The sequence below is a fragment of the Chiloscyllium plagiosum genome, unplaced genomic scaffold (assembly GCF_037043375.1).
Source record: "Chiloscyllium plagiosum isolate Xiang-an unplaced genomic scaffold, Cpla_swu_hap1 HiC_scaffold_28, whole genome shotgun sequence".
NCBI classification, from domain to species: Eukaryota; Metazoa; Chordata; class Chondrichthyes; order Orectolobiformes; family Hemiscylliidae; genus Chiloscyllium; species Chiloscyllium plagiosum.
In genome coordinates this window covers 38285585-38299212 of record NW_028270166.1, presented here as the reverse complement: position 1 = coordinate 38299212, position 13628 = coordinate 38285585, and positions in this window count along the sequence as shown.

Genomic DNA, 13628 nt, shown 5'->3' with positions numbered 1-13628 from the left:
CATCAATCACATTACCAACGAAAACATCATGAAGCTAGTGGACCTGTGCCTCACCACCCACTTCACCTTCAACAACATAATCTACAAACAAACCAACGGCACACCCATAGGATCTCCACTATCAGGATTCATTGCAGAAGTGGTAATGCAAAGACTAGAACAAACAGCCCTACCAACCATCAAACCAAAAGTCTGGCTCCGCTACGTAGATGACACCTTTGTCATCACAAAATGAAACAAGATAGAAGAGACATTTAACATCATCAACAACACCCTCACAGGCATTAAGTTCACCAAGGAGGAAGAAACTGACAACAAACTCGCATTCCTGGACGTCACAGTCGAAAGAAAGGACAAGGGAGAAATACAAACCTGCGTATAAAGAAAACCGACAAACACTGACCAAATACTTAACTACACCAGCAACCATCCCAACACACACAAACGAAGCTGTATCAGAACACTATTCCAATGAGCCACCACACACTGCAGCACAGACGAACTTCGGAAAACAGAGGAGAACCACCTATACAACATATTCAAGAAGAACGGATACTCAAAAAACACAGTCCGCAGATTCCTCAAGAACAAACCACAACAAGCAGACAAAACACAGCCAGAAATGCTAACCACCTTACCATACATCAAAGAAGTTTCAGAAATGACAGCCAGACTACTAAGACCCCTTAGAATCCTAGTAGCACACAAACCCACCAACATTCTCAAACAAAAACTAACAAACTTAAAAGACCCAGTACAACCCATGGACAAAACCAACGTCATCTACAAAATTCCATGCAAGGACTGCCACAAACACTACGTAGGACAAACAGGAAGAAAGTTAGCCACCAAGATACACGAACACCAGCTAGCCACAAAAAGTCACGACCCTCTCTCCCTCGTAGCCCTACACATGGATGAAAAGAACCACCAATTCGACTGGGACAACACATCTATCCTGGGGCAGGCTAAGCAAAGACATGCCAGAGAATTCCTAGAGGCCTGGCACTCCAACCACAGTACCATAAACAAACACATAGATCTAGATACCATCTATCAACCCCTCAGAAAATGAACAGGAAATGACATCACCACAAACCCCAGGAACTCCATCCAGGAGAAAGATATAAATAGAGAGCAGGAGACAACAGCTTCGCTTCACTTGGAGGTCGCCACTGATGATGTTACCTAGCCAGGTAATGAAACATCTAGATAGCAAACCTACAGCTCAGCGAGCAAACCTACACCCTAAACCTCAACCTGAGCTACAAACCTTGCAAAAATTGCCTGCTCTATTCAAAAGACCCAACTGTAGACATGCATTTCCACTCAATGCTTTATGGTTCTTTAAGCTGTAGAGACAGAGGGTGGAGGAAGGTTGCATTTCAGACTGGAGGCCTGTGACCAGTGGCATGCCACAAGGATCGGTGCTGGGTCGACTGTTTTTCATCACCTAGATGAATGATTTGGATGTGGACATCGGAGGTATGATTAGTAAGTTTACAGATGATCCCAAAATTGGGGATGTAGGGGGCAGCAAAGAAGGTTACCATAGAGTACAATGGGATCTTGATCAGATGGGCTCATGGGCTGAGGAATGGCAGATGGAGTTTTATTTAGATAAATGTGAGGTGCTGCGTATAAGAGCAGGACTTATACACTTAATGGTAAGGTCCTGGGGAGTGTTGCTGAACAAAGAGACCTTAGAGTGCAGGTTCATAGTTCGTTGAAAGTAGAGTTGCAGGTAGATAGGATAGTGACAAAGGTGTTTAGTATGCTTTCATTTATTGGTCAGACCATCGAGTATAGGAGTTGGGAGATCATATTGTGGCTGTTTAGGACATTGGTTAGGCCACTGTTGGAATATTGTATGCAATTCTGGTCTCCCTGCTTTGGAAGGATGTTGCAAAAGGATTAAGAAAAGATTTACAAGGATGTTGCCAGGATTGGAGGGTTTGCGCTATAGGGAGAGTCTGAATTCCCTGGAATGTCGAAGGCTGAGGGCTGACCTGTTGGAGGTTTATAAAATTGTGAAGGGTATAGATAGTGTAAATAGACAAGGTCTTTTCCCTGGGGTGGGGGAAGTCCAGAACTAGAGGGCATTGGTTTAGGGTGAGAAGGGAAACATTTAAAAGGGACTTAAGGGGCACCTTTTTCATGCAGAGGTGCATGTATAGAATGAGCTACCAGAGGAAGTGGTGGATACTAATACAATTGCAATATCTAAAAGGCATCTAGGAGGTATATTATTAGGAAGGGTTTAGAGGGATATGGGCCTTGTGCTGGCAAATAGGACTAGATTAGTTTAGAATATCTGGTCAGCATTGAAGAGTTTTCAGGGCTTGTTTTCGTGCTGTACATCTCTATGACTCTATGTCGACTGTCTTGCTGTCATGCCCCTAGTGGCTAAGTGTGGTAGTGTTTTGAACTCTTACTTGAATATCCATGCAGCCTGTACATCACAAGTAAATTCTTAACAGCTGAACATATCCTATTTTGATGCATTTCAATGGTCTGTCAAGATTGTAATACCTGCACCAGTGTCTAGTTTAAATACTGCTTTGAAGTGTTTTTAATATACTTTTAGAATGACTGACTGGAATCTTGAAATTCTCCCTTCACTTCCCCGAAGAAACCTTGCTTGAGATTCATAGAGTCACAGAGATGCACAGCACGGAAATAGACCCTTCGGTCCAACCCGTCCATGCTGACCAGGTATCCTAATTTAATCTAGTCTCATTTGCCAGCATTTGGCCCATATCCCTCTAAACCCTTCCTATTCATGTACCCATCCAGATGCTCTTTTCATCTTTTTTCCTGTTGTTCCCTATTGCTGCATTTTTTGATCAGCAAAATTCCAGAAATGCCCTTTCTTTCCATGTTGAAAACACTTTGATCCTAGTGCTGTGGTGTTGCTTTGCTCAACAATGTGACTGCTTTAAAATGATTGCTTTATGGTTATTCCATTCCTGCAATGTTTTAATGAGATTTTGAATCAGCAGAGTTACCTCCTTTTGGCCAGTTTTACAAATTGATTCATCTGAAACTGTGTTTTTCCCTGGAATTATTGCCGAATTCTAAGTTCAGTTTGTTCCAGTAAGTCTTTGACCTGTAAAAAGTCTATTGGATCCCAATAATTGGACTCCAAGAACAATTCTAAAATAACTCCATAGAGGCAAGTATCCCATCACTAATTCATTCTTTATTTACACATACACAGTAGTTGACACTGATCGAATTCCCTCAGAGCTAGCTTTCAGAGTAAACAGAATCTCTGAAGCTGTTTATATCTGTCTGCCAGGGCTCCCTGTTTGGTCCAGATTAGCAGCCCCAATCAAGGAACTCATATTCCATCAGGTCCACCAGGCTGATCTCATCATAAGCATTACAAACTCAATCATGAATGAGCCCATCTTTCAATACTTCATCCTCCCAACATCTAGCAAGCTTGATGTAAGAACATGATTCAGTGGATTCTCTGGCCTCAGAAATCTCTAACTAAAACATGCTCGCTTGATTACAAGATTTGATTTTGGTCTAAAATATGTATCAAATGCCTAGAGGATGGATTCGAAATCTGCAGACACTTCTTTTAACCCCCACACCCTGTCTGATGAGGACATATTTAGCAACACATGTGACTGTATAAACTTGAATATCCATATAAGGTGTGATTTTGATCTAAAATATGTATCAAATGCCTTTAGAATGTATTCAAAATCTGCAGACACTGCTTTTAACCCTTCACCCTGTCTGATGAAGACATCTTTAGCAACATGTATGCCTGTACAAACCTGCTGACTCTGCTCTTGGGCAAGCAACTCAATGCTGTTCACTCGCTTTGGAATTGCTCCTTCTATCACTCCCACCATTGACCTCTCTGAGAGCCTTCAGAGCTGCTTGAACTGCTGCAGAAAAGGTTAGTGACATCCTGACTGGTACTGACATCATTATTGACCCCTCACCTAGTAAGTCATCCAAACTTTCGCTTCTTTTCTTTTGAAGTCTCCTTCAGACGTTCCCTTGTAGATTTCTGCGCAATTCACCAACTTGTGTTTAAATTAGAATCTCCATCGCTGCTCCTATGGTTAATGTTGCCACAGCATTTTATTCTTTTGTTAAAATATACTTTATTCATAAATAAAAATATACGTACATTGTCACTAAAGTAGTTCGGTTCTGTACAGTAACATATGGAGAACCAAACAAACACTGGAGTTTGACTCAATCCAAACAAACAAATCCAAGGCGTTTCTGACTTGTGCAAGATATATTCGCATATAATTGAGGTACCTGAGGGTCTGAACAGACCCCCATTTAATTTTGGCAGAAAGACCTCAGACAGTGGCCTTTCCCGACTGCGCCTTGGTGGGAGTTCTCCCAAGCTTCAGTGCATCCCTCAGCATGTAGCCTTGGACCTTGGATGTGCCAGTCTGCAACACATGGCCAGGGCAATTCCTTACTCTGGCAAACCAATATTCTGTACAATGGAGAGGTGGCTATTTTTGTCTTCATTTGGTAGTTTGTGACCTGTAATGGTTTCCTCTTATTCAAGAGTGATGAGTGTCTTACCCTGATAGAATCTGAAAACCCTTTTATTTACACTATTGTTTATAATTAATAGTGTAAATAATACTGTATGTCTCTCACTGGGCACAGACAATTGTATCCATTCTTTACAGTGCCTTGCACATGATAACTTATATCACTGTTACATAAGCCATTACAATCCTATTATCATATCCATTCTCATTATATAACAATAACAGCCACACCCAATATGGTCTTCTTTGAAATAACAATGTTAAACCTTTTACACTAATCTAAAAGAGTAGATGGGCTTCAGTTAGTGTCTCATTTAAAAGTTGGTACCTTTAACAGTGCAGTGCACACTTAAGAGCATCAGCCAAATCCCTACAGCAGGACCTGAATCCACAGCCTTCCCACTCAGAGATGTGTTTGCTACCAGATGGAACCATGGATGACTGGGCACTGCAGAGGCCTCCACCTGCCTCTATACAAAGCTGAACATTCCCACCCCTACGGAGATGGATTTGGAGATTGGAAAACAGGGATGGAGGAACTAGGAAAATAGGAGGAGTTGAATCAGGATGGCTCTCTAACAAATTCCTCCCTCCAGGAGAAGTCCCCAGGGTAGGAGAGGATGGAAGAAAGGCTGCTCAAGTGAAGTGGGAAATCAATTACTCCACTTCAAGGCTGATTGAGGGACAACTCTCTAATGAAGACAGATCTTCCTTGTGGAACCTGATTTATCTCTACAGGGAGTGTATCCCATAGGCCTACAGGGCCACTTCCTTTAAATCTTCATCCTCAGTGGTCCCGTTCTGAAGACCCAGTCATCGCATACCCCAACTTCTTCCACAATGATGGCCGAGGAGTTGTGACCATACTTACATTGAACAATTTTCAGAATCTCCATGGGCCTTTATCCTCAGGTGCCCTCATGATGTCCCACTGAAACAAAAAACACTCAGATGGGCCTGCATGCTTTCCTAAGCCTTGGGAGTTCCAATTGGCCCTCATATCCCTGTAACCTACCATTGCCCCAACTGGTTGAGAGGCAGCCTGTTGATTTGCCATCTCCAGGCAAGCAGGACATGGACTGCATTAGCATGGACCATCCACTCGCACTAACCCTGGAGCACCCACATTGATGCAATGGTCAAGAAGTGACAACAATACCTCTTCTTCCTCAGGAGCCTAAGGAAATTCATCATGTCCATAGGGCTGTCACCAACTTTTATAGGTGCACCATAGAAAGCATTCTATCTGGATGCATCATGGTTTAGTATAGTAGCTGCTCCGCCCTGGACCCTAGGAAATCACAGAGAGTTGTGAACACAGCCCAAACCATCACAGAAGCCAACCTTCCATCCATTGATTCCATCGACGCTTCTCGCTGCCTTGGAAAGGCAGCCAACATCATCAAAGACCCCTCCCACTCTGGTTATAACCTCTTCCAACCTCTTTCATCATGAAGAAGATACAAAAGCTTAAACACACGTACCTATACATTCAAAAACAGCTTCTTCCCCACTGTCATTAGACATCTGGATGGGCCTGTCAAATTTCAAATCTAATGCTGACCTTGCTTTTTGTGCAACTTCTTGGCAGTCGTATCTTCATATTTTCGCACTCTATTCTGCTACCCTGTGATCTTTGTATGGTATAATCTGCCGGTACTGCATGTAAAACAAAACCTTTCACGGTACATAGCTACATGTGACAATAATAAATCAAATCAAAATCAAATTAAAAACATGCTCCAATTTGCTAATATTTGGAACAATTTTCTGTCAGCTTGACTTAGACAAGTACTCTCACTTCTGTGTCACATGACTTTGGATTCAAGCCTCATTCCTTTAAGCTTCAAGTCCCAACCCTTTAAGATGCAAAACTCACCCCTTTAAGATTCAAGCCTCATTCCTTTAAGATTCAAACCCCAATCCTTCAAGATTCAAGCTCCAGTTCTTTAAGATTTAAACTCAAATCTCTAAAAATCCCCAATTGTCTATCTTTAGTCTAAACTGATATTTAATGACAGAGAATACTTGCTGAACTTGTTTAGTGAATGATGATATCTTCAACAATACCATGAGTCCTCACTGGATTGACATGTAAATCAAAACTGTGCAGTCTCAAAGAAAGCCACCAGTCGTGTCCTTACACCTCGTTCATTTTTTCATCTCCAACACATGCAAATTTGAGATTCATTTTAACTCCCATTATAGCTTGCAAGGGCTAGAAATGCAATTAACCCAATGCGCGTGAGGTGTCACACAATCTCTGTAAATGGTGCGCTTTTTTTTGTTCTGACACATAACTAAGCATATTTGAATTGAAAGGAATCGTTTTGAGGGCAGAGCCATTCTTTGTCACACTTCATTAAAGTGTCAGATGGAGAAACAATGAGCGGGGATGTGGGGAGGAATTGCAAGACAGCAAAGGAAGACAGACTGACACTGAAACATCGTTAAGCTGAAGAGCTGATTGTATTAGCACTAGTGATGAAGCAATGTTGTAATGTTTCTCCTGATTTGACGCTAACTGCTATCGTACCTCACATTCAGGTGCCACTATGTGGCTACTCACCAAGTTAAAGAGGCATTCAGGAGAAGGATGGGGACAGGAAAGTAAACAGCAGATTAAAAATGTAAAATCCATTGAAGTGAATTATATGCAGCATTGGATGGAGTGGAAATTCTCACACCTCACTGGGGTAGCACGCTGGAAATCAAACCCTACTATTCAATCTTGTTTTGATTTGATTTAGAGTCCAAGAGTCATAGAGATGTACAGCATGGAAACTGACCCTTTGGTCCAACTCATCCATGCAGACTGGATATCTTAAATAAATCTAGTGCCATTTGCCCCTGGCCCACATCCCTCTAAACCCTATCTATTCATATAAATATCTGGATGCCTTTTAAATGTTGTAATTGGACTAATCTCCACAACTTTCTCTGGCCACTCATTCCATACACACACACACCACCATCTGCATGAAAATGTTGCCCCTTCAGTCCTTTTTACATCTTTCCCCTCTTACCCTGAACCTATACCCTCTAGGTCTGGACTCCCCCACCCCATGGAAAAGACCTTGTCTATTTTGATTCGGTTTGATTTATTATTGTCACATGTACTGAGACACAGTGTAAAGTATTGTTTTGCATGTTATCCAGGCAAATCATACCTTCCGTAAATACATCAGGATAATAGAACAGAATGCAGAATATAGCGACAGAGAAGGTGCAGAGAAAGATCAACTCTAATATATGAGAGGTCCATTCGTAAGTCTGATAATAGCGGGGAAGAAGCTATTCTTAAATCTGTTCATATGTGTTTTCAAACTTTTGTATCTTCTGCCCGACAGCAGAGGGTGGAAGAGAATATAACTAGGGTAGGAGAGGTCTTTGGTTATGTTGGCTGCTTTCCTGAGGCAGTGGGAAGTATTGACGAAGTATAAATGTCTTCAAGGCAGAGATTGACAAATTCTTGATGTCACAAGGAATTAAGGGCTACGGGGAGAATGCAAGTAAGTGGAGTTGGGCCAAATGGCCTTACTTCCACTCCTATGTCTTATGGTCTTATGGTCTTATAATCTTGAGTCATCCTAACATTAAAGTCAAATGCCAGATGCCAACTTGCAGACATTTCCTCCTAACGGCCCCTCGACCATGACCCCACTTCTTGCGCACTGACCTTTACACCGCTGAGGCCAAACGCCAGCTCGCAGATACCTCCTCCTACCGTCCCCTTGACCATGACCCCACCCCCCACCACCAAACCATCATCTCCCAGACCGTCCATAACCTCATCACCTCAGGGGACCTCCCATCCACCGCCTCCAATCTCATAGTCCCCCAACCCCGCACCGCCCGTTTCTACCTCCTGCCCAAAATCCACAAACCTGACTGCCCCGGACGACCCATCGTCTCAGCCTGCTCCTGCCCAACCGAACTCATCTCGGCATACCTCGACACGGTCCTGTCCCCATTAGTCCAAGAACTCCCCACCTACGTTCGTGACACCACCCACGCCCTCCACCTCCTCCAGGATTTCCGCTTCCCCGGTCCCCAACGCCTCATCTTCACCATGGACATCCAGTCCCTGTACACCTCCATCCCCCATCACGAAGGACTCAAAGCACTCCGCTTCTTCCTTTCCCGCCGTACCACCCAGTACCCTTCCACCGACACCCTCCTTCGACTGACCGAACTGGTCCTCACCCTGAACAACTTTTCTTTCCAATCCTCCCACTTTCTCCAAACAAAAGGAGTAGCCATGGGCACCCGCATGGGCCCCAGCTATGCCTGCCTCTTCGTAGGGTATGTGGAACAATCCATCTTCCGCAACTACACTGGCCCCACCCCCCATCTTTTTCTTCGCTACATTGATGACTGTATCGGCGCTACCTCGTGCTCCCACGAGGAGGTTGAACAGTTCATCCACTACACCAACACCTTCCACCCCGACCTCAAATTCACCTGGACAGTCTCGGACTCCTCCCTCCCCTTCCTAGACCTTTCTGTTTCTATCTCAGGCGACCGAATCAACACGGACATCTACTACAAACCTACCGACTCCCACAGCTACCTGGACTACACCTCCTCCCATCCTGCCCCCTGTAAAAACGCCATCCCATTCTCCCAATTCCTTCGTCTCCGCCGTATCTGCTCCCAGGAGGACCAGTTCAAAATACGTACAACACAGATGGCCTCCTTCTTCAAGGACCGCAATTTCCCCCCCGACGTGGTCGACGGTGCCCTCCACCGCATCTCCTCCACTTCCCGCTCCTCCGCCCTTGAGCCCCGCCCCTCCAACCGCCACCAGGACAGAACCCCACTGGTCCTCACCTACCACCCCACCAATCTCCATGTACAGCGCATCATCCGCCGTCACTTCCGCCACCTCCAAACAGACCCCAGCACCAAGGATATATTTCCCTCCCCTCCCCTATCAGCTTTCCGTAGAGACCACTCCCTCCGCGACTCCCTTGTCAGATCCACACCCCCCACCGACCCAACCACCACTCCCGGCACCTTCCCTTGCAACCGCAGGAGGTGCAACACTTGCGCCCACACCTCCCCCCTCACTTCTCTCCAAGGCCCCAAGGGAAACTTCCATATCCGCCACAGATTCACCTGCACCTCCACCCACATCATCTACTGCATCCGCTGCAGCCGGTGTGGCCTCCTCTATATTGGGGAGACAGGCCGCCTACTTGCGGAGCGATTCAGGGAGCACCTCTGGGCCACCCGGACGAACCAACCCAACCAACCTGTGGCACAGCATTTCAACTCCCCCTCCCACTCCACCGAGGATATGCAGGTCATTGGACTCATCCACCGCCAAACCACAACAACCCGACGGTCGGAGGAGGAGCGTCTTATCTTCCGACTGGGAACCCTCCAACCGCAGGGGATGAACTTGGACTTCACCAGTTTCTTCATCCCCCCTCCCCCCACCTTGTCTCAGCCGGATCCTTCCAGCCCGGCACCGCCTTCCTGACCTGCAGTCTTCTTCTTGACCTCTCCGCCTCCACCCTACTCCGACCTATCACCCTCACCTTGACCTCTTTCCACCTATCACATTTCCAACGCCCCTCCTCCAAGTCCCTCCTCCCTACCTTTTATCTTCTCCTGCTGAACACTCTCTGCTCATTCCTGAAGAAGGGCCTGTGCCCGAAACGTCGAATCTCCTGTTCCCTGGATGCTGCCTGACCTGCTGTGCTGTTCCAGCAATAAAGTTTCAACTTTGATCTCCAGCATCTGCAGACCTCACTTTCTCCTCCCACTTCTCATCACCAAACCATCATCTCCCAAACCACCCAAAACCTCATCACTTCAGGGGATCTCCCATCCACAGGCTCCAACCTCATCGTCCTGGAACCCCACACTGCCCGGTTCTACCTCCTACAGAAAATCCACAAACCTGACTGTCCCAGTCGGCCTATTGTCTCCATCTGCTCCTTCCCCATTGAACTCCTCTCCTCATATCTTGACACCATCCTGTCCTCCTTGGTCCAGGAACCCCCCCACATAGATTTGGGATATTACTCATGCCCTCCACATCCTCCATGACTTTCAATTCTCCAGTCCCCAATACCACATCTTTACCATAGACATCCAATTCTGATAGATGCCCATCCACTAGACAAAGGTCTCCAATACCTGTGTTTCTTCCTCTCTCATCGACCCAACCTGTACCCCTCCACCGACACACTCATTTGATTGGCAGAACTGGTCTTCAGCCTCACAGCTTCTCCTATGAATCCTCCACTTCTATCAGACAAGAAGGGTAGCCAAGGGCACCCACATAGGCCCCAGCTATGCCTGCCTCTTTGTAGGGTACCTGGAGCAGTCCATCTTCTGCAGTTAATTGGCTCCATACCCCATCTTTTCCTTCATTACATCGATGACTGTATCAGTGCCAACTCATGCTCCCATGAAGAGGTTGAATGTTTTGTCAACTTCACAAACTTCTTCCACCCTGACCTTAGGTTCACCTGGACTATCTTGACACCTCCCTCACCTTCCTGGACCTCTCCATCTCCATCTCTAGCAACTGACTCAACACGGACATCTATTTCAAATGCACCAACTCCCACAGTTGCCTGGACTACACCGCCTCCCAACCTCCTCCCCTTGTAAAAACACGATCCCTTACCCCCAGTTCTTCTGCCTCTACTGTATCTGCTCCCAGGAGAAGCAATTCCACTTCAGAACATCCCAGTTGGCCTCTTATTATGAAGCCGGAGAAGGTTCAGAAGAGATTTACCAGGACGTTGTTGGGTGTGGAAAGTTTGAGTTATACAGTAAGTTTGTGTAGGCTGGTCTTTTTCATTGGAGTGTAAAAGGCTGAGAGGTGACCTCATAGAGGGGTACATGAATAGGAAAGGTTTGGAGGGTTATGGGCCAGGTGCAGGCAGGTGGGACTAGTTTAGTTTGAGATAGCGGTCAGCATGAACTGGTTGGACCGAAGGGTCTGTTTCCTTGCTGTATGGCTCTAAGACTCTATAACTAGAATATTTGATCATCCAACACACTCCTGGTCCCATAGCTGCCAGTTAATAAAACGTTTGCTGTACTATTTGCTAGAAATAAATAGATTCAAGTTGCAGATAAACAAAGTGTTGACAAAAAACAGAAATTACTGGAGAAACTCAGCAGGTCTCGGGGTATCTGTGGAGACAATGTAGAGTCGACAATTCAGGTTTTGACTTCTGAAGTAGGGTCATTGGATCCAAAACATTAACTCTGTTTTTCTTTCACAGAGGCTGCCTGACCTGCTGTGTTTTTCCAGCAATCTCTGTTTTTGTTTCCAAATTCCAACATTCAGGTTTTTTAAATGAAGTGTTGACATATGGCTTGACTAGTGAAAACCCTTACTCCATTATAAGCCTCTTTTTACACCTATGTACAGACAAAACATTGTTGTCATGCGTGATGGGTAAAAAAACTGGGAAAGTAATTTGATGGCCTCAGTCAACTGGGCACGCTGAGATGATCACTTTGTATGCCTGGTCTTTTTGTTCTCCAATCTCTCTTCCCTCTTTTCACTTTCTTGGTTGGCAAGGTAGCTCAGCGGTTAGCACTGCTGCTTCACTGCATCAGGGACTGGGGTTCAATTCCACTATCAGTCAACTGTCTCTTTGGAGCTTGTGTATTCTGCCAGTGTCTGTGTTGGTTTCCTCCAGGTGCTCTGGTTGCCTTCCACAGTCCAAAGATGTGCAGGTTAAGTGGATTGGCTGTGCTAAATTGTCCATAGTGTGCAGACTGGGTAGGTTAGCCATGGGAAATGTAGGGTTATAAGAATAAGGTGGGTCTGAGTGTGATGCTTTTTAAGGGTTTCCACAGGCCATTCAGTGATTCTATGAAACGCAGCGTGACTGGTTCACAAATTTCAAAATCCCTGAATTTTCTTTTAGGTAAAATGTACAGCTAGCAGGAGGGAGAAGATAACTAGCTTGCTTCAGATACTCTTGACAACAAAGGACATATGCCACCTCTCCTTTCAGAGATCTGAAAACGTCTGGCAGTATCATTTACACCCACAAGCTGTTCAGCTACCCAGGAGCCAACCACATGGTTGTCAGCAAATAGATGGCCATTATCGTGCACAAATGGTCACAACTCCACAACCAATCAGCTACCTGTTGCTGACTGAATCTCACTTTATACACACTCCCTGGTACCAGCCTGTCTGCCTCTCCCATCGCATGAAGAAAGCAGCAATGTAAATTGCACTTATAGAATCCATACAATGTGAAAGCAGGCCATTCAGCCCATCAAGTCCACACCAACCCTCCAAGCGGCATCCCACCCAGACATATTCCCTACCCCTATAACCCTGTATTCGCCATGGCTAACCCTCCTAGTCTGCACATTCCAAGACACTATGGTCAATCCACCTGCACATCTTTGGACTGTCTTGGCCTAATCATCTTCAGCCACTTCATCACAAGGTCAGAAATGGAATGTTCACTATTAAAACAGAGTAAAACATAACAGTCGGTCCCATAGTTTCTGGAAATCACTCTGCACCTGCCAAAACTAATCAAAACAAGTTTACTGCCTCCATTTTTTGTTATAATCAACATTTTCTCTAGATGGCTGGTCAGCATTGGTCTTCCCTCAATTGACCAACTCAACATCCCTCCAAATACTAGCCCTGGGGCTTGGCAACACACAGTGTCGAGTTGTCACAACCCAGACCCATTTCCCTCTGACTAATGCACCTAACACTATGGGCAGTTTAGCACGGCCAATTCACCCAAACTGCATATCTTTGGACTGTGAGAGGAAAGTGGAGCACCCGGAGGAAACCCACGCAGACACGGGGAGAATGTGCAAACCACACACAGACAGTCACCCAAGGCTGGAATCAAACCTGAGGTTCTGGTGCTGTGAGGCAACAGTTCTAACCACTGAGCCACCCTGCCTCCCCATCAGGATGAAGAGCTCATGCTCGAAATATCGACTCTCCTTCTCTTCAGATGCTGTCTGACCTGCAGTGCTTTTCCAGCACCACAATTTCGACTCTGTTCTCCAGCATCTGTAGTCTTCACTTTCTCCCAATCTTCAATGCAGTTTGCTAAGTAACTC